We start from the raw sequence: 23,015 nt of genomic DNA, 5'->3' as shown, positions 1-23,015 counted from the left end.
GTGGGGTCAGGACATCACAGGAATCTGGGAGAAGGGAAGACCAGCAGAAGACAGGGGGCATCATCGCAGCAGCTATGGCGGAGTAGCTTATTTATTATTTTTACACTACACCCAGCTAAGGAGAAATTTTTTTTCCCCCAAGACAACCCTTATAACAATATTTTTTTTCTCATGATTATTCTTAACACAAATATGTATACAATTATATTTACACTATACAGAGGTTCAATTTATTTTTAAAAACATTTGACTGAAACGCTTCAGCTAGCTACCAAATGTTCCCAATAAAGTTTAATTAACTAGAATTAGTCCTCACATATGGCCAGGGCTACGCTGAGACTTACTGTATTGTATGTAGCCCTACTGACTGACTTTAACTATGGACAACAATATTCAATTCATATAAGTTTTGTTTTATTTTGCTGCTTTAAAGACATGCTCCATAGACTTGTATTGCAAGTGTGTCTTGATCATGTGACACGGAGCTCAGAGAGAAAATTCTGAACATGAACTTCTCCCGACTCGTTCTGATTGGTAGAGGTCTGAACACTCAGACGCCTGCTGATCCAAACTTTTGACGTTGTCCCCGAGGATGTCAAAAACTTTTCAAGTGACAGTTGCCATAAAAACATTCCCATTCTGATCCATTTAACTTTTTTATTTTTCAGTCTATGAAATTGTATTTTTTGTGGTGTAATCTGCAGTTTTTAACGGTTGGGTGAGTGAAAAATATCTCCTGCTACATTTCGGAAAACAAGTTTTCCAGATCCGATGGGGATAGAAAGTTAAGCAACGAACTCTGGTATAAAAAGGGTAATAATTAGTCACTTAGGGAGCAGGTTACCATCCAGCCCCATCTGCTCCTGTACTGTGCTTCACATGAAATGACAAATACAGGTCTTCTTCCTACTTCTAGGGGAGCTTTCCCAAAATTAAATAAATGTACATAAATATACTTTAGGAATATGCGTCCATATTATTACCCCTTAAGAACATAATAAATGTTCATCTAAAAGATACAAATATTTAATATATAACTTTATACTTTCATTCATTGCACAGGATTTGGTTTTAGTCAAAATGCTGCGTACAATATTTGAGTACGTACACTAGCATCAAGTTTTTATTCTGTGGAAAATACAAATTTCCATAAATGTATTATGTTAGTATTATGTAGTATGTCGGTTTTTCAGTGTTCTCTCTAAATTCAATGGTTAGATTTGGTATACCAAATATGGTTGTGTTGGATCCATACAAAATATATTCAGATATTAACACCTTAACGAAATAGGGTGTACATGCACGCCCTGGTCGCTCACAAGCCGATTGTGCTTAATTTCTGGGGAGCACGTATGGAGCAGCAGATCACCTATCGAACAGAGAGGAGGCAGGTAGGAACCCTCCCCCCATCCTCTCAGCTGTTCGGGATGCCGCGATTGCACCTCGGGTGTCCCTAACAGCTCCCGGGAACCGTTTACTTTCACTTTAGACATGGCAAATGGCGTACACATAAAAAAATATTAGCCCAAGCGATCAAAAAGTTCCATCATAACAAAAATGGTACCCCGTATCCAGAAAAATAAAGTTGTAGGGGTCCGAGGAGCAGAACTTTAGGCTAACTAATTTTTCGCACAAAAAGTTATACTACTATACTACTACTATAAAAGCATTACAACAAAATAAAACCTATATAAATTGGGTATCGTTCTGATCGTGTTGACCTAAATAATAAAGATAATTTAAAATGTTTATCAAAAAGTGCAGTGCATAGAAATGGAAGTCCCCAAAAGTTACAAGTTTTTATTTGCCCCACAAATAATTTTGCCATAGATTTTGTTATGAAATTAATGATGTCATTACAAAGTACAATTGGTGGCGCAAAAAAGAAGCCCTCATAATGGTATGTAGGGGGAAAATTAAAAGCATTATGATTTTAGAAGAGGAGGAAGAGGAAAAAAGGAATGTGCAAAAATGGAAAAAAAGGGGTTAATGTACTATATTAGTCAATCATTTTCTCGATATTTTTAGACAGAAGTATATGCTTTGTGTGTGTAACAGAATCCAAAACTATACTGAAGATTTGTGCAGTTTTTGCTGAATATTTTGGGATCCTACTCATGAAAGTCATTCTGACTTTGTGATTCTCCCTTGATGAGCTTTCAAATAGATATTTTTTTATTCTTTTTTCCCCCCCTTTATCTTGAATACAAATTGTGATGATTTTCCTGCGGTTTGAGGGAATATTCCCTTCTTAAGTCTGTATAATAGGTGCAAACACTAATCAGGGTGAGACGAGTGCTTTTCTTGTGGGGTATTAATAATAGCTCCTGGAATGGTTAACCCACAAGAGACTATTCAACATCAAGAACTTGCAATCTTGCTTAAAACGCTAAAGACGGGATCTTCAAAAGCACCTTGGTTTAATTAACATTTTTTCCAGACATAAAAAGTCTGAACATGGTAAATTAATTGGAAAGATAGCATATTGCTCTAATGTAGCAAACTTCAGGTACCTTCAGCTTCTACAGGAAAAGGAAAGTAAAATCTTTACGTCTATAAATATGAACACAGACTATTCTGCTAACTAAGCCTTGTATTACGGAATATTCATGATATATCTACCTACTTCTATCTGTCTCTTCTTAAAAAGGCCTAAGCAATGTGATCTGATGTGGATTGGTGAATTTACAGGGATAAAGTTCCAGTAACACATTTTACATCAATAAGAGTAGAGTAAATAAGTATAAATAATAGGCACCGATATCAATGGCTAGTTCACACATGCGTGGCTATTCAAATGGCCTTAACAATCAAAGTAAACAAAAATAATTACTATAAAATCAAAGATGAATAAAAAAAAATAAAAAAAAAAGCAGAAAAAGGTTAAAAGGAGATATCCAGTGCTGAAAAACGTATCCCCTATCCTAAGGATAGGGGATAGGTTTCAGTTTGCGGGGGGGGGGGGGGTCCGACTGCTGGGGCCCCCCCGCGATCTCCTGTACGGGGCCCCAACAGCTCACGGGAAGGGGGCGTGTTGACCACCGCACGAAGCGGCCGCTGACATTCCCCCTCAATACAACTCTATGGCAGAGCCGGAGCGCTGCCTTTGGCAATCTCCCGCTCTGCCATAGCGATGTATTGAGGGGGTGTGTCGGCCACCACTTCGTGCGTTGGTTGACACCCGCTATCTGGCCAGCGACCCGGGGTCCCAGCAGTCAGACCCCCCCCAATTTGAAACATATCCTCTATCCTTAGGATAGGGGATGGTTTTCCAGCACTGGACTATCCCTTTAAAGCAGTATTCCGGCTTTATACATCTTTCTCATCATAAGAGGTTTGATTGCAGAGGTCCGTCTGCTGGGGACCCACGCAATCTCAGTTTAGCCCCTGGAATTCTGTGCCGGGCGCTGCCTCCAAGACAGGGACGTGACATCAAGGCCATGCCACGCGTCACGAGGGGCGAGGCCATGACGTCAAAAGCCTCCGGCCCGTGCATCTCCAGTCATCAGGCATGGAGCGAAGTTCGCTTCATGCACCGGATGACAAGGAATGCTGCAGAAGAATCGAGGGGGTCCCCAGCGGTGGGACCCCTGCAGTCATACATTTTATCCTCTATCCTTTGGATAGGGGATAAGATGCATAAAGCCATCATACCCCTTTAACCCCATTAGGACCAAGCCCATTTTCACCTTAAGGACCAGAGCATTTGTTGCATCTGACCACTATCACTTTAAGCACTAATAACTCTGGGATGCTTTTACTTATGAATTTGATTTCGAGAATGTGTTTTCGTGATATGTTCTACTTTAACACAGTGGTAAATTTTCATCGATACTTGCATAATTTCTTGATGAAGAATTCCAAAATTTCATGAAAAACGTGAAAATTTAGCATTTTTCAAACTTTGAAGCTCTCTGCTTGAAGGGAAAGAGACACACTAAATAAATTACATATTGATTCAGATATACAATAGGTCTACTTTATGTTTGCATCATAAAGTTGACATGTTTTTACCTTTGAAAGACATCAGAGGGCTTCAAAGTTCAGCAGCAATTTTCCACTTTTTCCCAAAATTTCCAAAATCTGAATTTTTCAGGGACTAGTTCAGGTTTGAAGTGGATTTGAAGGGTCTTCAAATAAGAAATACCCCATATATGACCCCATTATAAAAACTACAAAATGACATTCAGAAAGTGTGTTAACCCTTTAGGTGTTTCAGAGGAATAGCAGCAAAGTGAAGGAGAACATTCTAAATCAAAATTTTTTACACTAACATGATCTTGTAGAACCAGTTTTAGAATTTTTACAAGGGGTAAAAGGAGAAAAAGCCCCCCAAAATGTGTAACCCAATTTCTCTCGAGTAAGGAAATGCATCATATGTGGATGTAAAGTGCTCTGTGGGTGCACTAGAGGGCTCAGAAGGGAATGAGCGACAATGGGATTTTGGAGAGTGAATTTGGCTGAAATGGTTTTTGGGGAGCATGTCGCATTTAGGAAGCCCCTATGGTGCCATAACAGCAAAAAACAAACAAAAAAAAAACATGGTATACTATTTTGGAAACTACACCCCTCATGGCACATAACAAGGGGTACAGTGAGCCTTAAAACCCCATAGGTGTTTGATGACTTTTCGTTAAAGTCGGATGTGTAAATGAAAAAACATTTTCCCCTTAAACGCTGTTTTTCCCCCCAAATTTACCATTTTTACAAGAGATAATAGGAGAAAATGCCCCACAAAATTTGTAACCCCATTTCTTCTGAGTATGGAAATACCCCATGTGTGGATGTAAAGTGCTCTGCGGGTGTACTACAATGCTCAGAAGAGAAGGAGCCACATTTGGCTTTTTGAAAGCAAATTTTGCTGAAATAGTTTTTTGTGCCAGAACAGCAAAAAAATCGCCCACATGGCACACTATTTGGAAACAACACCCCTAAAGGAACATAACAAGGGGTACAGTGAGCCTTTACAGGTGTTTGACAAATTTCTGCAAAATTTGGACGTAAAATTATTATTTTTTTTCACTAAAATGCTGGTGTTACCCGAAATGTTTTCGTTTTCACAAAGTGTAATAGGAGAAAAAGCCTCCCAAAATTTTTGATCCCATTTCTTCTGAGTATGGAAATACCAAATATGTGGATGTAAAGTGCTCTGCGGGCGCACTACAATGCTCAGAAGAGGAGGAGCGCCATTGGGCTTTTGGAGAGAGAATTTGTTTGGAATGGAAGTCAGAGACCATGTGGTGCCAAAACAGTGGACCCTCCCACATATGACCCCATTTCGGAAACTACACCCCGTAATGTAATAAGGGGTGCAGTGAGCATTTACACCCCACAGGTGTTTGACAGATCTTTGGAACAGTGGGCTGTGTAAATGAAAAATTTTATTTTTCATTTTCATGGACCACTGTTCACCAGTGTAAGGGGGTGTATATGTAGTGTTTTATTTTTTATTATGTGTTAGTGTAGTGTAGTGTAGTTTTTAGGGTACATTCACACAGGCAAGGGTTCACAGCGAATTTAATGCTGGGAGATTGAGCAGCAGCGGCAAATTAGCTGTTAACCCCCGCCCGTGTGACTGTACCCTGTAAAGCTCCAGCTGTTGCAAAACTACAACTCCCAGCATGCCCGTGCATGCTGGGAGTTGTAGTTATGCAACAGCTGGAGGCAAACTGGTTGCAAAATACAGAGTTTGTTACTTAACTCAGTGTTTCCAACCAGTGTGCCTCCAGCTGTTGCAAAACTACAACTTCCAGCATGTATGGTCTATCAGTGCATGCTGGGAGTTGTAGTTTGCAACAGCTGTCGGAACACTGGTTGTGAAACACTGAGTTAGGTAACAAACTCAGTGTTTCGCAACCAGTGTGCCTTCAGCTGTTGCAAAAACTACAACTCTCAGCATTCAGTGACAGAAGAAGGGCATCAGGGATGTGGAAATCCTTACGCCTGACGCCCGAGATATGCAGTTCTGGACTCCGGGCAGGTGAATTTTTTCGGCCCTTAGCCCTGCTTCGGGCAAGCAGATCCGGACTTGAAAGCCCCTGACAAGCACGGCAATGCCCAAAGGGGTGTATGCTGTTTTCAGTAGCAGAGGGCTACTAGCCAGCACGCTAATAGCCAGCACGCATCGATTGCTTACCTCTGCTTCCCTGGTGCCTGTGGATCTGTCATTGATAGAGCCTGGCTGAACTAGGCTCTATCAATGGATCGCAGAGCACACAGATCAATGGAGTTCAATAGAACTGCCTTGATCTGCATGAGTAATCTAATGATTCCTCCTAAAAGTCCCCTAGGTGACTAATAAAGTGTAAAAATAAAATGTTTAATAAAAGTTTAAAAGACACACATTAACCCCTTCTATATTAAAAGTTCAAACCATCTGCTTTTCCTATAAAAAAAACATGTAAAACATAATAAAAATTAACATATTTGGTATCGTTGCGTCAGTAATTGTTCGAACTGTTAAAATATAACATTGTGTATCCCATACGGTAAATTACGTAAATGTAAAAAAAAATACCAAACCACAGAATTGCAATGTTTATAATATACCAGAAAAAAAAAGTTAAATGTGATTAAAAAGTCAGATCAATACCAAAATGGTACCAATACAGAAAACAGGTTATGGCACAAAAATTAGCCCTCATACAGCCTTGTATAAGAAAAAGAAAAAAAGCTACAAGGGTCAAAAAATGCCAACTAAAAATAATATGAAAAAGTTCTGAATGTTTTAAAATTAGTAAAACATGATGGAAATGACACAAATCTGGTATTGCTGTAATCAGGCCGGCCTAAAGTATCAAAATAACATGGTAGCTGAGGACAAGGTAAATAGAAAACCACCAAATTTGCAAAATTATCTTTCACTATTTCAATTTCACGTCACTAATATTTTTTTGTTTGTTTCAGAGCATATGTTATGAAAAAATTTAAAGGTATCATTATAGTAGTTAGTTAAGGCTATTATAGGGCGAGGAGGGAAAAAAAAAAAAAAAAGTGTAAAAGCGAAAATTGGCCGGACAAGTGGATCGTCATAAGGGACAAGTAAATTCGACTCTGTTTTAGTCCATTGGGCAAGTAGTTTTTTTGTTTTTTTTTTCACACCCCTGAGCATGCTGGGACTTGTAGTTCTGCAACAGTTGGAGGCATACTACTACAACTCCCAGCATGCCCTTTGGCTGTCCGTGCATGGTAGGAGTTGTAGTTGTGCACCAGCTGGAGGCACACTTTTTCATAACTACAACTCCCAGCATGCCCAGACAGCCAAAGGGCATGCTGGGAGTTGCAGTTGTGCCTCCAGCTGTTGCAAAACTAAAACTCCCAGCATTCCCTTTGGCTGTGCATGCTGGGAGTTGTTGCTAAGCAACAGGAGGCAAACAACTCTTACCTCCTACTGTAGGATCCCTCCGCCACAGACCGCCGCCTCAGGAGACCGCCGCCACACCGGACCCCGGGTGAGCCTCCCCACATCCCCCACCGCCGATCACCTGCTGATGCCGCCCAGCAGGATGGGTGATTGGTTGGCCGGCCCAGCCGACTAATCACGCTGATCATGATGTGGCACCGGTGCCACCTTACTCCTACTGGGCAAGGGTGATTGCCCACCTGTTCACTGGGGACCTGATTGACCTGGAATCACTGCAAATCGCCGATCTGAATTGATTGGTGATATGTAGTGATCGCTGACATGGGGGATATCCGGACCCCCCCCCCCCCCAGGGGTTTGCACGGGCTGCCTGCTGCATGATTTCAGCAGGCATCTCGGTCTGGTCTCCACCCGGTGAGCGGCGGGGAATGGAATTCCCATGGGCATATAGGTATTCCCTTGGTCCCTGGACGTCAGGCCCTTGGTCCTTAAGTGGTTACAAATGGAGTCCGCATACAAAATAAAGTGCCTTGTCACTTTAGTTCCGGCTTTATGCCTTCCATGAAGGTATACATTAGCAATGGCACTTGTACACCAGTGTACACATTACAAGCTCATTAAATGTTTTACGCATAAAAAAAAATTCGAATAGATTTTTGGTAAATTTTCTTTTTTCTGATCTTTCATTGGTCCATGATGTGTATATATTTCCCCCAACCTATAGTTTGTCATTCCCTGATGAAGCATGTAGTGTGAAATGCATGTCTGGCATAAGGAGGTTATTGTGGTACTTTTTCATCTTATTTTGTTATGCCTCTGTACTATCCTGTGAATTGTAATTCATGTGTCTTGATTATTGGCTTGTCTTATTATTATACTATGTAATGGATTTCTGCCTTTACACTAACTGGAAAATTCAGCCAGTCTACCATCCCTCTTTGTGGCATTCAATATTATGATTTGTCCATTCTAACACCCAGTATCCCCACATCATTTCTAAGTGGACACCTTTTTCATAGTATTTTGTTCATCTTTTATTGCCTAATAAAGATTTCTATTTACTTTGATTATTTTTCCTTTTTTTTTTTTTTTTTTGAACGTTCTAGTTTTTTGGGCACGGAACACTTAGTTCTGCATAGGGGATATATGGTGTTATTTGAATGGCTTGTAAAGCTATAGTTCCCATGCAGCTTTCCCCATGATAACATCCGACTACTTTGGGATTGGAAAAAACATTTAGCTTATCGCTAGACTGCCTTCTATTTAAATACGGGTCAAATCCTGAATTCATTTCTATTTAGAAATGGTTAAGGCACAGTTCTCTTTAAACTAGGAAGCATATTAGATGTGCTTCCTAAATTGATCTTATGGGTTCAACATCAACCAACCAAAGACCACCAAGACATGCACTGTACTGCATGTTAAGCAGAGTGTCCGCAGACTGCAGGAAGATGCATTCAGATGAGCACTTCTGTCTCTTCCTGTTAGTGATTGGTGGGGGTCTCAGCACATGGACCACCACTGATCCAAACTTCTCATATATCACTATGTCATAAGCTTGTTACAATTTAAGCATCACAGGCTAACATCAAATAAACTAGACATCAGGGATATCAATCTGTCTGGTTAGGGAGAATACATTATTGTGAATCACTTTCACCTGTTTCACCAGGTGCATTGAAGAGGCAACAAAGACAACCCCTAAAAATGGTTTTGCAGGTGGTAGGCAGAGACTCATTTTTCCTGACTGATTTTTATCTAGTTTTGCTAGTGTCCTAGTACCATAAGGTGGTACATGCAGCCCATACAGGTTGCACAGGTATCAGTATACAAATTAGTTCTCTAGGACATGTCAAATGAAGGAGGAGCCGAAGCAGCAGCTGTTGGGGTAGTGGAGCGGTGAGGCACCAGTATAAAGGGTGAGAACATTTTGGCACCATAGGCACTTATGCAATTATGATGTATATAGTATGATATAATGTCAGTGAGCCTGCCCGGACTTTATCATGGATATTATTGGTTACACTGGTGGTTTATATGCTATATAGAATATCACACAAAGTATAGGATAATTGGTGAATTTATGGTATAACTAATGCATAAGATCTCATATTCCTTTGGACATCCAGATATATATATATATATATATATATATAATAAAAATCCGCAGCACACAAAATTAAAGTGAAAAAAACTTGGGATTTATTCCATATCGAAAAGTGTTTTCACAGCAAGCGACGTTTCGACTAGGCTCCCCCAGTCTTTTTCAAGCAGTGCACATTCAGAGAGTATACACTCATCTATATAGGGGTACCAATCAACTGATACCAATGTGATACAATTATATCATTATAGTGAATAAAATACAAAATTTCATATAAAACATATAAAATACAAAAGTGCATACAGTGCATAGAGTATTATACAGTACATACAATAAAGTGCAAGTGGATTAAAAGCAATATTAAAACAAACACTGCCATAGATACTTGATAGGTTATCATATGAACACAGCTGTAAACAAACATATTTAGATATGAGGGAGGAGAAGATTCATAAACTTCATTGTGACGGGATCGGCCTCCTGTGCCAGGTTGTGTTTCTAAGCGTGACCTGGGAGTGTGCATAATGCCCTGGGTTTCACGCCTATTGCAATATAAGTATGTCCCATGCTGTTTGTATGCATGGGTATAATGTACTATGATGGTTCTCTATATAAATCCACTTACCTGTTTTCCCACAGTTAAGATGGCGTCAGTGAGCCCTTTGTACCGAATGCGCAGGCGCAACTATCTGATGCCTGACACTCTGCACATTGGGGTCACGTGCGCTCGTCGGTCACGTGCGCTGCGTGTCCTCTTGTGCACTGTGATTGGTTGAGCGACACACATACCCATTTGCGTGTAGTGGATGACGCAGTGGCTGCAGTACGATTGTTATGATGCCGGAGAACCGGCTATGGTGGCCATTTCTGACATTTTGCGTCTGGTGAGTTTAGGAATCTTCTCCTCCCCCTAATCAAAATATGATAACCTATTAAGTATCTATGGCAGTGTTGGTTTTAATATTGATTTTAATCCACTGGCACTTTATTGTATGTACTGTATAATACTCTATGCACTGTATGCACTTTTGTATTTTATATGTTTATATGAAATTTTGTATTTTATTCACTATAATGATATAATTGTATCACATTGGTATCAGTTGATTGGTACCCCTATATAGATGAGTGTATACTCTCTGAATGTGCACTGCTTGAAAAAGACTGGGGGAGCCTAGTCGAAACATCGCTTGCTGTGAAAACACTTTTTGATATGTAATAAATCAAGTTTTTTTTCACTTAAATTTTGTGTGCTGCGGATTTCTCTTTTTTTGATTGTATCAAAGGCTCCAATATCTGCATGCACCATCTGGATTTTTTTTGTTTGGGCGTGCTGTTCATTTTTCCCATTGCTATATAATATATATATATGTATATAGGAAAACCAAGAAGGAAGCAGCACACCTGTAGATGTGGGTGCTATCGGTGCGAATCCCCGGTCACGGAATAGACCATAGATAAATCCAAAAGAAGACCGCAGCACTCCGAGATAAAGTGAAAAAACGTGAGTAGCATTTATTCCATCAAGTTCAGAAAGGGCTCTTTCTGAACTTGATGGAATAAACGCTACTCACATTTTTTTCACTTTATCTTGGAGTGCTGCGGTCTTCTTTTGGATATATATATGGAATGGTGCTTTATAATGCAATAATACTGGACCCTAAACTCCATGTTTGTATATTGGTTAATCGTGTCTGTGAAATCTCATTTGTATTTTAATTATGTTTAATAAAAATTCGATTTTTTAGATACATAGATACGTAAATACATGTAAACTCCACATTCGTTTTGTTGTACAAAGGTTGCACAGGTAGTCCAGCTACTGTTGGATGGCAGGTGCTGTTGCACGAAGGTTTCCTGTGCCTCCAAGCACAGTCTCGAGGTCATGAAATACCAGAACATGGGCCATTACATGTGGAGAGCTGAACAGGAACATCAACCCAAAAGCAGGACCAACAGGGAGCAGTGAGATAGCAATGTTCCCGGCTCTGCTTTCTATCTCCCTGCTCCGCTTGTGCGCAATCCGCCATGACAAGATGATTAATAAAGAATTCCGTTCAGATTTGCTGGGTGCTCCACTACATTACCATTTTTTATCTCACTTGGACATTATAAACTCCTGGAATTATGTCAAGATCACTGTGAAATGCAGAGTTGTGGAAGTGAAGTGGAAGTCGGTAGAAATACTCCCACTACAGGTTCAAGCCTGATTATTTCAATGATAATCAAAAGCCTGGAGTTACCATTTTACTACAATTTTGTTATTTATTATACCCACACAACAGTTATACAAAAGTCATGTATGAAGGAGCTGCAGGTAGAGTGTAGAAAAATTGATGAGTTTGAGTAAGAGTTGAAAGTTTGTGTTACAGACCCCATGGCCCTGGAGAAATGCCCATAGCCCAGGGTAGAGTCGGAGTCAGTTTTGGGTATAGTGGAAGTCAATAGAAATTTTTTAGCTCAAAATTCAAAGCCTGGATAATTTTACTACAGCAAATTTATCACAGATTATTATATATGAGCCAGTTATGAAGGAGTCAAAGCTGAAACGTTTCGCATACCGACTTCACTGCCCTTATATCCCAGCTTTGGTGCCTGCCTTGTCTTTCTCAGCCCTGGTAAAAGGTTGCTTTGCATGTCCATCTGACATCCCATACCACAAATCCTTAAATTTTTTGATTAACCCCTTAACGACCAGGGACGTATATTTATATCCGTGGCTGGCTCCCGTAATGTGAAGCATGCTCAGAAGCTGAGCGCGCTTCGTATCTGCTGGGTCCCGGTTGCGTATTTTTGGTCACTTTGTATACCCTAAAAGTCCCATCAAAACAAAAATGTTACCGATAAAAACTTCAGATCACGGCGCAAAAAATTTGCCCTCATACAGCCCTGCATATGGAAAAATAAAACGTTATAGGGGTCAGAAGATGACAGTTTTAAACATACTAATTTTGGTGCATGTAGTTATAATAAAGAAAGTAAAATAAAGAAAAACCTATATAAATTGGGTATCATTGTAACCGTAGGGACCTACAGAATAAAAATCTGGTGTCATTTTACCAAAAAGTGCACTGTGTCGAATCGGAAGCCCCCAAAATTTACAAAATGACTATTTTTCCCAAATTTTTTTTTTCTGGGTTTGCCGTAAATTTTATGGTGAAATGATTGATGTCATTACAAAGTACAATTGGAGGTGCAAAAAATAAGCCCTCATATAAGTCTGTAGGTGCAGAAGTGAAAGCGTTATGATTTTTAGAAGGTGATTAGGAAAAAAACGAAAGTGCAAAAAACTGAAAAACCCGTGGTCCAGGGGTACTTTGCTGGAAAACATTTTTTTTTTTTTTTACTCAACTGGGGACAGAAAGTTAAACAGATTTGTAAATTACTTCTGTTTAAAAATCTTGATCCTTCCAGTACATCAGCCATTGTATACTACAGAGGAAGTTGTTTTCTTTTTGAATTTCCTTTCTGTCTGACCACAGTGCTCTCTGTTGACACCCCTGTCAATGTCAGGAACTGTCCAGAGCAGGAGCAAATCCCCATAGCAAACCTATCCTGCTCTTGAAAGTTCCTGGCATGGGAAGAGGTGTCAGCAGAGAGCACTGTGGTCAGACAGAAAGGAATTTCAGAAAGAAAAGAACTTCCTCTGTAGTATACAGCAGCTAATAAGTACTGGGAGCATTACGATTTTTAAATAATTTAATTAATTAAGTAATTTACAAATCTGTTTAACTTTCTGGTACCAGTTGATTTAAAAAAAAAAATTCTGTGGAGTACCACTTTAAAGGGGTTAATAATATAACCTAAACTATTACGTAAAGGAGTTGTCTGGTTAAAAAGAACTTATCCCCTATCCAAGGATAGGGGATAAGTTATAGATCGTGGGGGTCCGAGCGCTGGTGCCCCCTGTAATCTCCTGCATGGGGTCCTGGCAGTCGGCACCTCAGAGATACATGGAGGGGGTGTGCCGGCCACAGCTTCCTGCGGGGGTTGGACGTCAGCTTCCAGCAAAGTTCCAGGGCCCTGTGCAGGAGATCACAGGGGGGATCCCAGCGCTTGGACCCCCGCAATCTATAACTTATCCCCTATCCATGGATAGAGGATAATTTTTTTTTCACTGGACTACTCTTTTAATCTCCACGGTCCACCATGACAACACAAAAAAGCTTCTTTAGCACCATTTTATTATGACACATTCTCCACATTCTTACAATCCACTTTTCTACTCCCACAAAGCATCATTGTAATCATCAAGGGATTAAGCCGTTCCAGTAACATACGGTAAAATCCTGTGTAACATTATCAAAAGAGATAAACATATTTTTGTTGTCACAGTCGTCTGTAACCTTTGCTTATTTAGACAAAACTATGGGTGTCCAATGGCTTCTATCCACGAGCCGGAGAATTTATCAGCTTCCACCAGCGGCTCGCTGCCTACTCGCCATTTCTTCACATTGCTGTCCAGATCTCATTATCATGTGAATATCTAGTTATTGTTTTATGAATGTTCATATTTCAAAGCTTTCCTCTATGCTTTTCCTCAGCAGACTTTACAATATCCAACCTCATTATCATCATGTGGCAGGGCCGCTTTCCGCCTGCATTTTCTGCTTTAAAAATTAATGCATTGCTATTTTCTGAATACTGCTTAAGCTGCTTATGAGCACATTATGCTATCAAACAGACACATGCAGAAAGGCTTCCTAAACTGTTGTTCTTTCAATGAAATTACAGCTGGTTCCGCATGAAAGACATGTCTTTTCACCTGCAAATGGGCTAGCTGCTATATTTATTTTTCCTCTTTCTGTTGCTCTTTTATGTGCCAGTAAATCTTTAATTTCCTTAAACTTTAAATGAAATGTGTGCAATTATAATTCTATGTGAAGAGTGTATGGGTGCGTTCATACAGATGGGCTTTTGAGAGGGAAAAAAAAAGGCTTCTGCATCCATAGTAACCAAAGCAGGATCTGTGTGAAGTTGGGCGACAATCCCTATGGGTACTGCAATGACGACCTATCGTGGTTATCACCTAGTATCTAACACAGTGAAGACAGATATAAGCAGGTCTGTGGAGATGAAGTCAGAATAAGTTTTGGGTGGAGTAGGTGGAAGTATAACAACTTCAACATAAAAAAGCATTAACTGAATATGAATTTGATATACGGTACTAGTAGTTTGGTGAACAGTAGACCTCACACAAATATGTAATAGGTTAACCTAGATTTATCTTGATACTGCAGAGTAGGGATGTCCCGATGCAATTTTTTAAAGACAGAGTACGAGTACCGATACTTTAATTCTAGTGCTCGCCGATACCAAGTATGAGTACTTTTTTTTTAAGGGAATCTGACACCAGGGTGACCTGGCTTCTGGCGCTGCTTACCGTGCTGATATGTGGTTTCCTTGTTGTGTATAATGGAGGCGGCTGCTGTAGTATGAGAAACGATTTCCCTCTTCTCCATTGGGCAGAACAGGAATTTGCACTGGCGGCGAGACCGATGTCTCCAGAGCGACAGAGCGGATGTTCACATGGTGAGCAGCAGTAGAATCCAGGTCCCCTGCACTATCTACCTATAAACTGAAGTTAGTGCAGGTGACTCTGCTGTAAGATTGTCTTCAATAGTAGGTAGTATCACCTTGTAGATAGTATAGATAGTTGCAGACATTAGCAGCAGCCCCCCTGTAGACAGCAGCCCCCCGTTAGGATATTAGTAGCAGCCCACTGTAGACTGCAGCCCCCCTTGTAGACAGCTGGCCCCACCACCACACCCTCGGTAGTGCCCCTGGGAGTTGCTCACTTGCGGCTGTCCTGTCGGGTGTTGCCGCTCTGCTGCCACATTCTCCCGTCCACATGACGGTGTCCTATGGAGGAGCATGTGACATACACGTCACTCTGCTTCCTCCATAGCGTTACACTGGGCGCAGTGGAGGAGGTGGAGTCACGTGTGTGTCACATGCTCCTCCATGGGACGCCATGATACGGATGGAAGAACGGGGCTGCGGAGCGGGGCACTTGATGGGAGGATGGGCGCACTGCAGCAGGTATCGGATTTTGTATCAGGGAGATTAAATGAGTCCCCGATACCATGCAAATGCCTGTTTTCGGCCTTGATACTGATACTAGTATCGGGACATCCCTACTGCAGGGAAAGTTGATGACGATCAAGAGCATGGCAATGTACTTGCTCCAGTGTGATTTCATGGTTTCATAGACTGGACATTCTTTATTGGTTAGCATTTAGCTTTTTTTTTTTTTTTTTCCTTCATAGCATTTTGTTTTCTCATTTGTTTGAGTCTACATGCTCTAACTCGTCTTGCCACGCATTTTTTAACCATTTATTCATGGGGTTGCTTTTTTTCATTCAAGGCATTGTTGGATGTTTGGAGATTGATTTAAAATGTTGCGTGTGTAAGAACAACTTGGCAGATGCTGCATGAAATGGTTGCAAATCCCCGTATTGCAAAACTGACAAACTGATTTCATTCAAGTTTAATGGGGCTGTGTATCGATCCCTAATATGTTATCACAGTAAATTTTAGACAAATCTATCAAGACCTTTTCAAGTTGTCACAGAACATACTGTACACACAGACAAAATTCACCGCGCAGTAGACCTCACGTTGTTTTATCAATATAGCTAAGTCGTCTGATTAGTTACATGATGAAGATGGAAGTGTAATGTTAGCATTTTAGTACAGAAATCTTTGTTATTATCATACATCATATACCAGAGCTGGAATTGTAGTTGTAGTGTCGAACAGCGTTGAAAATGTTGCATTTCGACTCCACGGCCTTGCATATAAGAATTAAAGGATAAGTGGCGCACCTGCCTATAATAATAAATTACTTTTTTCATTAAATACTTCCTTAAAAACTAAATTTTCCTAATATATTTCATAAAAATTATTTGATTGCTAAATATTTGAAAAATTGTTTAAAAAAAAAAAAAAAAAAAGCCACAAGGGATCTCCATCTCTTTAATTTTTTTAATTAACCCTGGCATTCTAGAAGTCTCTTTGGTCCTAACAACAAAATATTTTGGACCAATTTTTGGGGAGGGGGTTTGGTTATCTTTGTGCTCTGCTCCCTCCTGTACCTCAGTGCAGTGTATAATCCAGCTTTCACCAATGTGAATTGAACTCCTGTGAGATTCAGATGGGACCCAGACAGCTTTCATTTTCATGCACAGTGACAAACAGTACAAGGTGCAAATTTTTTATTAATATGCAAAATTATTAATTTGTACATTTTATGAATTTATTTCTTGTGTATTTGCAATAAATAGGATCCATATGGCTGCTTTAGGGTTATATAAAGCATGCACTTTAGGCACAAAGCTTTGCAAAAGTAAAAATGTTTGTGCAGACCTCATGACAAGGGAGAGGGAGGGGGGGAAAGGAAAGAAGCAAGTTTGTCATTCTCCCGTAGAAATGTTCCCAGCCTCCAGGAGGTACAAGAAGAGTGAGCATGGTAAGACCTAGATCAAAAGGCATTTTACATATAAAACCATGCCTATTATGCATACAGGTCTTAGGGCACTTTACTATACTGATGTGAGCATTTTTTAAATTTTCTTACTCATGACAGGAACACTTAATCCTTATAACAGAATAACAGCAATTTTACTGCTGACATGGAGCCTGTTCTGCTTTAATGGTCGGAGCAACCACAGGGAGTTTGCAACAGCTGGAGGCACTCTTATTAGAGAGCACTGGTCTTTTGCATGGAATTCAGCTCATTTGTGGTTCAATGGGTGGGGTGGCTGATGTGTGGGAGGGAGAAAAGTGGAATTATGAGATTTGTAGTTAAAGAAAAAACTCCAACAGGAAATACCCAGTTCACAAAAAGAAAGCCACAGTTTGATGGTAATCTTACAACATAACCATTAACCCAAAGAGTGGTCCTTCCTAAGCATGTCCATTATTGTCTGGCAGATAAGTGCTAAAATCACCTTATGGTGGATAACCCATATAAACCCTTTAAAGCAACACAAAAATGTAAAGTCAACAGCTAATATAGCTAAAACAGACTGTTATGGTTCCTCAGGACAAAAAAAGCATTGATTATGAGGCAGACATTTTTTGCAGAATTAAAAATTCTAATATCTTTGTGGAATCAAAAGAAAACAGCAAGTGTTAAAAAAAACTGCAACTTTACATTGAAGATAAAAATATTTTATAATGCATTTGTAGTTCACATGGAAGCATATGTATGTGCAAAGGATACAGCTATCCAATGCGATTATGTGTTTACCTGTGTGCTCAGATTATAAAGTACAAGAGGTTGTGCAGGAGTACTTGTGTGGCCACAAATGGACTAAAAGTATTATTTATTTGTACTTACAGGAATGTGGATTTTTGTAAATGAAAGTGGATTACAGTAAATTACAAGCATCATGCGGCCTTGGTAAGTGCCTGGTTTAATTTTCCTATTTTCCTAAGACAGGAACTGTTCAAAAATGTACAGCTTAAAGTGGAACTATCATCAGGACGAGTTCACTCTAACTTAGACAATCCGTACAGTTGTGGCCAAAAGTTTTAAGACTGACACATATTTAGGTTTTTACAAAGTTACTGTGTCTTTATTGGATCTTTTAGTGAGATATTTCTATGGTTACTCGAGTACCATTATAAGCATTTTTTTTTACTTTTATTGACAACTCCATCGAGTTTACACAGCATCGGCTTCGTTTTCAAGACTTTTGCAATTTTCCATCTCAAACTGGATCTAAGCTTCTGGCAAAAAAATCCTGTCTGATGACCACTCATTCAGGCCTATTTAATGCTCGGAGTTTATCACAATTTCTGTGTGTTTTTTTGTTTTGTTTTTTATCCACCAGTTTTTTGAGGATTACCCACTTTGTTATCACTTTTGCCTTGGGCCATGGTGCTCCATCATGCTGGAAAAGCATTGTTCAGCATCAAATTGCTCCAGGATTGTTGGGAGAAGTTGCTCTTGGGGGATGTTTAGATAACATTCCTTTTTCCTGTCAGTGTTCTTAGGCAAACTAGTAAGTGATCCCCCCCCCCCTCCCTTAGATGAAAAGCAACCTACACATGGATGGTCTCAGTATGCTTGATTATTGGCATTTGATATTTGGCTTCAGGAGAACCCGGCTCACAGCACTGATCGACCAGACAGGTAAGTTGGCTAAAAGAGGATTTATTGACCAGAATGCAATGCGTTTTGCTGCGCATGCGCAGCTTCCTCAGGCCTCAGCTTATTATTGGCATGACACAAGACACATGGTAGTAATCACCTTTTCTCTTCTTCCAGATGTCCCAAACAGTCTGAAGAGGGCTTCATCAGAGAAAACAACTTTACCCCAGTCCTCTTGAGTCCAATCCATGTACTACCTGCAGGAGGTCAGGGAGGTTTTTATTGGAAAGAAATAGGCTTTTTGCTGTCCTTCTTGACATCAAACCAGCCTCGAAAAGCCTTTGCCTTAGTGTGCATGCTGATAACTGCTGCCATTCCTATGTGAGCTCTGCACTGGTGTTGAACACATCCCGTAGCGAAATCCTCTTTAGATGGCACTGGAACTTGCTGGACTCTCTTGGGCACCCTGAATCTTCACAGCAATTTAATCTTTCTCCTTAAAGTTCTTGATGATGATACATTTTTTATTTAGGGGCAATCTTGCAAGCAGCAATGCCCTTGCCTGTAAAGGCTCTGATGCAAAACAATAATGACTGCATGTGTTTCCTTGGAGGTAACATTAGCTGACAGAAGAAGAAGATTTAAAGCACCATCCCCATTTTCAAGCAAAAAGTCTGCTCTTATGTTATCAGAATGACAGTGATATTATCTGCCTTGTTGTCATTAAATTAAATCTGTCACCAGTATCACCTGCATTAACCTTTAGGTACCGATGGGTAGTGCAGGTGACACTGATGACAATGGTACTTACCTTGTCCCGTTTCTTGGTGGCGGTCTCCGGTAATCCCTGCTGGGTCCCGCTGCTAGAGAACAGCAGCGATGACATCAAGCTCCGCCCTTGTCCCAAACCAGGTGCTCGGATCTGGAGCTAACGGACAAGATTACCGGAGATCCCCGCCACGGAATGGGACAAGGTAAGTACCATTGTCATCAGTGTCAGTTACACTATCTGTTAATGAATCAATGAGGAGATCACTGAAATTATGTTAGTAGGTCACTTTGTGACAGGGCTGAAATTTTGGGGAAATTGGGTTTTTTGTGATTAGTTTTTATGGCAAGTAATGACTTTTCAATTCACCTGATCACTCTCCATAACAATTTAGAGTAAATGCTATTTGCCACTATAAAAAGTAAAGCAGCTACTTTGAAAACTTTAAAACCAAAATGTGTGTCAGTCTCAAAACATTTAACCACGACTATAAAATCCATCAGTATTTATTCACTTTTGCTATAAAGTATTGTAGATTAACTTGCGCCACTTAATGGGGTTGTCACACCGCAGACAATACCTCTGCTACAGAAACTTCTAAAACTTTGACAAATAGTTGCTTTTTTAATTCTATTTTTATTATATTACTTGTGTGTTCACTTTAAACATTGTCTGTGATAGGATTTTTTGTAGTGTGTGGTATCTTTTTGTGTCCTTGCAGTTGGGGGGGGGGGGGGGGGACTTCTATCAGGTTCTCCAGTTTAGTCTGATGATAATGATAAAAAAAAAAAGAAGAATCAACATGCCATTTGATCCTGTTGGCCAATGCAAGTTAAAAGGTTCTGATATAAACTACCAGATTACAATTCCAAGTCTCTTCTTGAATGTCAGTGCTTCGTTACCTCTTTTCTAGTTCTATCCGTATTCTGTGGGATCAAAGTTGTTGTATTCTGGTTTTGACGTGGCCTGCTTCTGGATACTGCAGCTGATATCTGTTATCCTACAATCCTGTGTCTATTTCTAAGTCCAACTTCTTGCCCTTGCCTAGTACCTCTTGTTCCACATTGCAACATCAATGACTACTAGCCCTCTGTCCATATTCCTGTGCTTGCCTAGTACTGGTTCTACAGTCCTGCTGCTGAAGATGATCCACTTGTTCTCCAGTTCCCCTGCTGGTGACCCTCATTCCAATCTTGCTGCTGGTGACGTTGTTCCTTCTCTATTGTCCATGCCTGTGTCCATGTTCCAGTCCACCCAGTAATCCCTGCTGCGTCCAAATGGCGGTGGCTATCCTAGGGACCAAGACCTGGTCTTACTCTCACTTAGACCCTGTGCCCTATTTTTGCCTGTTTCATGTCATAAATGTTTCCTTCCACTGTATGTGTCCTTATGCTTCAATAAATATCAGAACAGACTTATTGTAATAATCCGCAGAAGAAATTAAAGAATGTGTAGCTGCATTGTGTAGTTTATAGTCTAATTAAAGAACATGACAGGCCAGAAACTGGGTTCCAAAATAAAATAGGAATATTCGCTGGCAGACGACAAATTCCCTTATCAATGTAGTACTACTGTGGTCTTGAATAACTACCGTACTTACAGATTTGTCTCAAAGAACTGTGTACTCCCATGCACAACAAGCAATATTTAGACCCCTGCACTAGAGCTGCAGAATTAAAAGGGTTTCCCAGTAATAGAAAAATGCTTCTTTTTTGTTTTGCAAAAACAGCACGTCTCCTGTCCTCAGGTTGTATCTGACATTGCAGGTTAGCTCCATTAAAGTGAATGGGACTAAGCTGCAGTACTACACACAATCCTGTGGACAGGAGTGGTGCTGTTTTTTCAAAAATAAAGAAGCAACATTTTTATTATACTGCAAAATCCATTTAATCGCAAAAGCAATCAAATCACAATATGAGCCATGTGAGATTAGTGTGATTGTGAGCAATGCAAAATCCTGCGATAATCACCTCGTAATTTTATGTTGGTGGCCTGGCCCCAGACACAACTCCATGTGTGTCCGGCATCTGCCATCTCCCAACCGACCCCTATGTGTCCAGCATACAATACTTTTTACTCTATCCCCATGTGTGTGTGTGTAATATGGTGCTGGGGCATGGGGAAAACAAAGAAGATGTGTTCTCTGTGTTTCCTTCTTCTGAGACAAGCAGCTGGTTTGCAGGACCTTCCCACTCAGCCAATCACTGGCCACAGAAATATGTCCTGTTTCTGCCAGCGATTGGCTGCGCGGGAAGGTCCTTCAAACCAGCTGCTCGTCTCAGAAGAAGAAAGCACAGAAGACTGGGACATGAAATTATGGAGATGAGATGACCATTAAATTGGGGAGGGGGGGAATGGGACATTCAATTGGGGGAATGATCATGAAATGAGGGAATGGGATAGAATAAACATGAAATGGAGGGGATGGGGCATGAAATGGAGAGGAATGGACATGAAAGTGGTTGTCTGGTGAATATTTACATTTATCTACTTTGACCAGCCTGCCTAATAATATTTTTAACTCTCTTTCTCCGCTCCCTCGTAGTTTCTGATAACTAGATGCCACATCGGATGTCACAGCACCGCTCAGCCATTCACCGGCCACAGTGGTGTCCTGCCTCAGCCAGTGATTGCAGGCAGCACTGTCAGTTATGTCAGCTGAAGACACTACAATCAGCAGCTAAGGTAAAAGTGCCATCGGCAGGCGCAGCATCTTGATAGTGGAGGTGATGAGTGAGTTAAAGTGTATGTTATTTTATTAGGCAGTGTGCACATATCGGAATCACAATATTTACCTCTATAATCACAATGAAGGAGATTTTTCATTCTATTTAAACGTTTGGCTTTTATATGACAATTTTTTTTTACTTACTTTTGCTTACATGCGACCTACTTATCAAATAGTCACACAATTTGATAAATAAATCGCATGTAAGCAAAAACCGGGAAACCCGCTTACAAAAGCATTTTTTTAAGCAGAAAAGTTTTCCCTTATGTTAATAGCCAAAGTTCTTTATCTACCCTTTATTACCAGTAGCAATCATGTCACCGTGGCTCTCGCAGTGCCCGAACAGTAAGCTGTTTGCTGGGCTAGCTAATTTTCGTTTTTGTAAGATTCTGCAGTAGAGTGTGAGTGTGTGTGTGAGTGATTAAGTGTTTGTGTGAATGTGTGTATGTGTGTGTGTGTTAGGGATTGACCGATATTGATTTTTTAGGGCCAATACCGATACCGATAATATGTGACCTTTCAGGCCGATAGCCGATAACTTTTATCGATATTCTGGTATAAGTTATCAGCCAAACTGATAAATCAGTCGATCCCTAGTGTGTGTGTGTGTGTGTGTGTGTGCGTGTGCGTGTGTGTAGGGTTGCCATGTAGCCGGTACTTTCAACCTGCTGCTGTTAAGTTCTCATCACAAATACCAGCCATGTCAACGGCCGGTATTTTACATTGAGGGCTGCGCTGCAACCGCACCTGGCTGGCCGCCGGCAATAATGATTTTCCCCCTGCCGCTGCGATCCACTGCGCAGTCGCCACTCACTGTCTGTGCTAAGTGGCCGTGGCAGACATAATAATAATAATCTCTGTAGGAAGTGAGCACCGTGGCCACTTTAAATAAGTAAGCTGCGGCGGTGACGAGTGACGTCCTTTTGTGTCGAGGGGCCATGTTGGAGGACG

General features: G+C 40.5%; 1 protein-coding gene and 1 long non-coding RNA gene across 5 annotated transcripts in view; one reads left to right on the top strand and one right to left on the bottom strand.

Moving 5' to 3' along the window:
- Positions 1 to 22,323, top strand: part of LOC130274247 (uncharacterized) — a 57,740-nt gene extending 35,417 nt beyond the window's left edge. Inside the window, exons 3-4 of the long non-coding RNA XR_008844297.1 lie at positions 17,814 to 17,874; positions 21,882 to 22,323. This is a non-coding gene — a long non-coding RNA (uncharacterized LOC130274247). The remainder of the gene's footprint in view (positions 1 to 17,813; positions 17,875 to 21,881) is intronic.
- Positions 1 to 23,015, bottom strand: part of TRIQK (triple QxxK/R motif containing) — a 137,703-nt gene that overhangs the window by 28,129 nt on the left and 86,559 nt on the right. The gene's annotated exons all lie outside the window — the stretch shown is intronic.

This window comes from Hyla sarda, chromosome 5 (assembly GCF_029499605.1).
Source record: "Hyla sarda isolate aHylSar1 chromosome 5, aHylSar1.hap1, whole genome shotgun sequence".
In the NCBI taxonomy this organism is placed as follows: domain Eukaryota; kingdom Metazoa; phylum Chordata; class Amphibia; order Anura; family Hylidae; genus Hyla; species Hyla sarda.
Note: the sequence above shows the minus strand (reverse complement) of the source record. Positions and strands in the feature narration are given on the sequence as shown.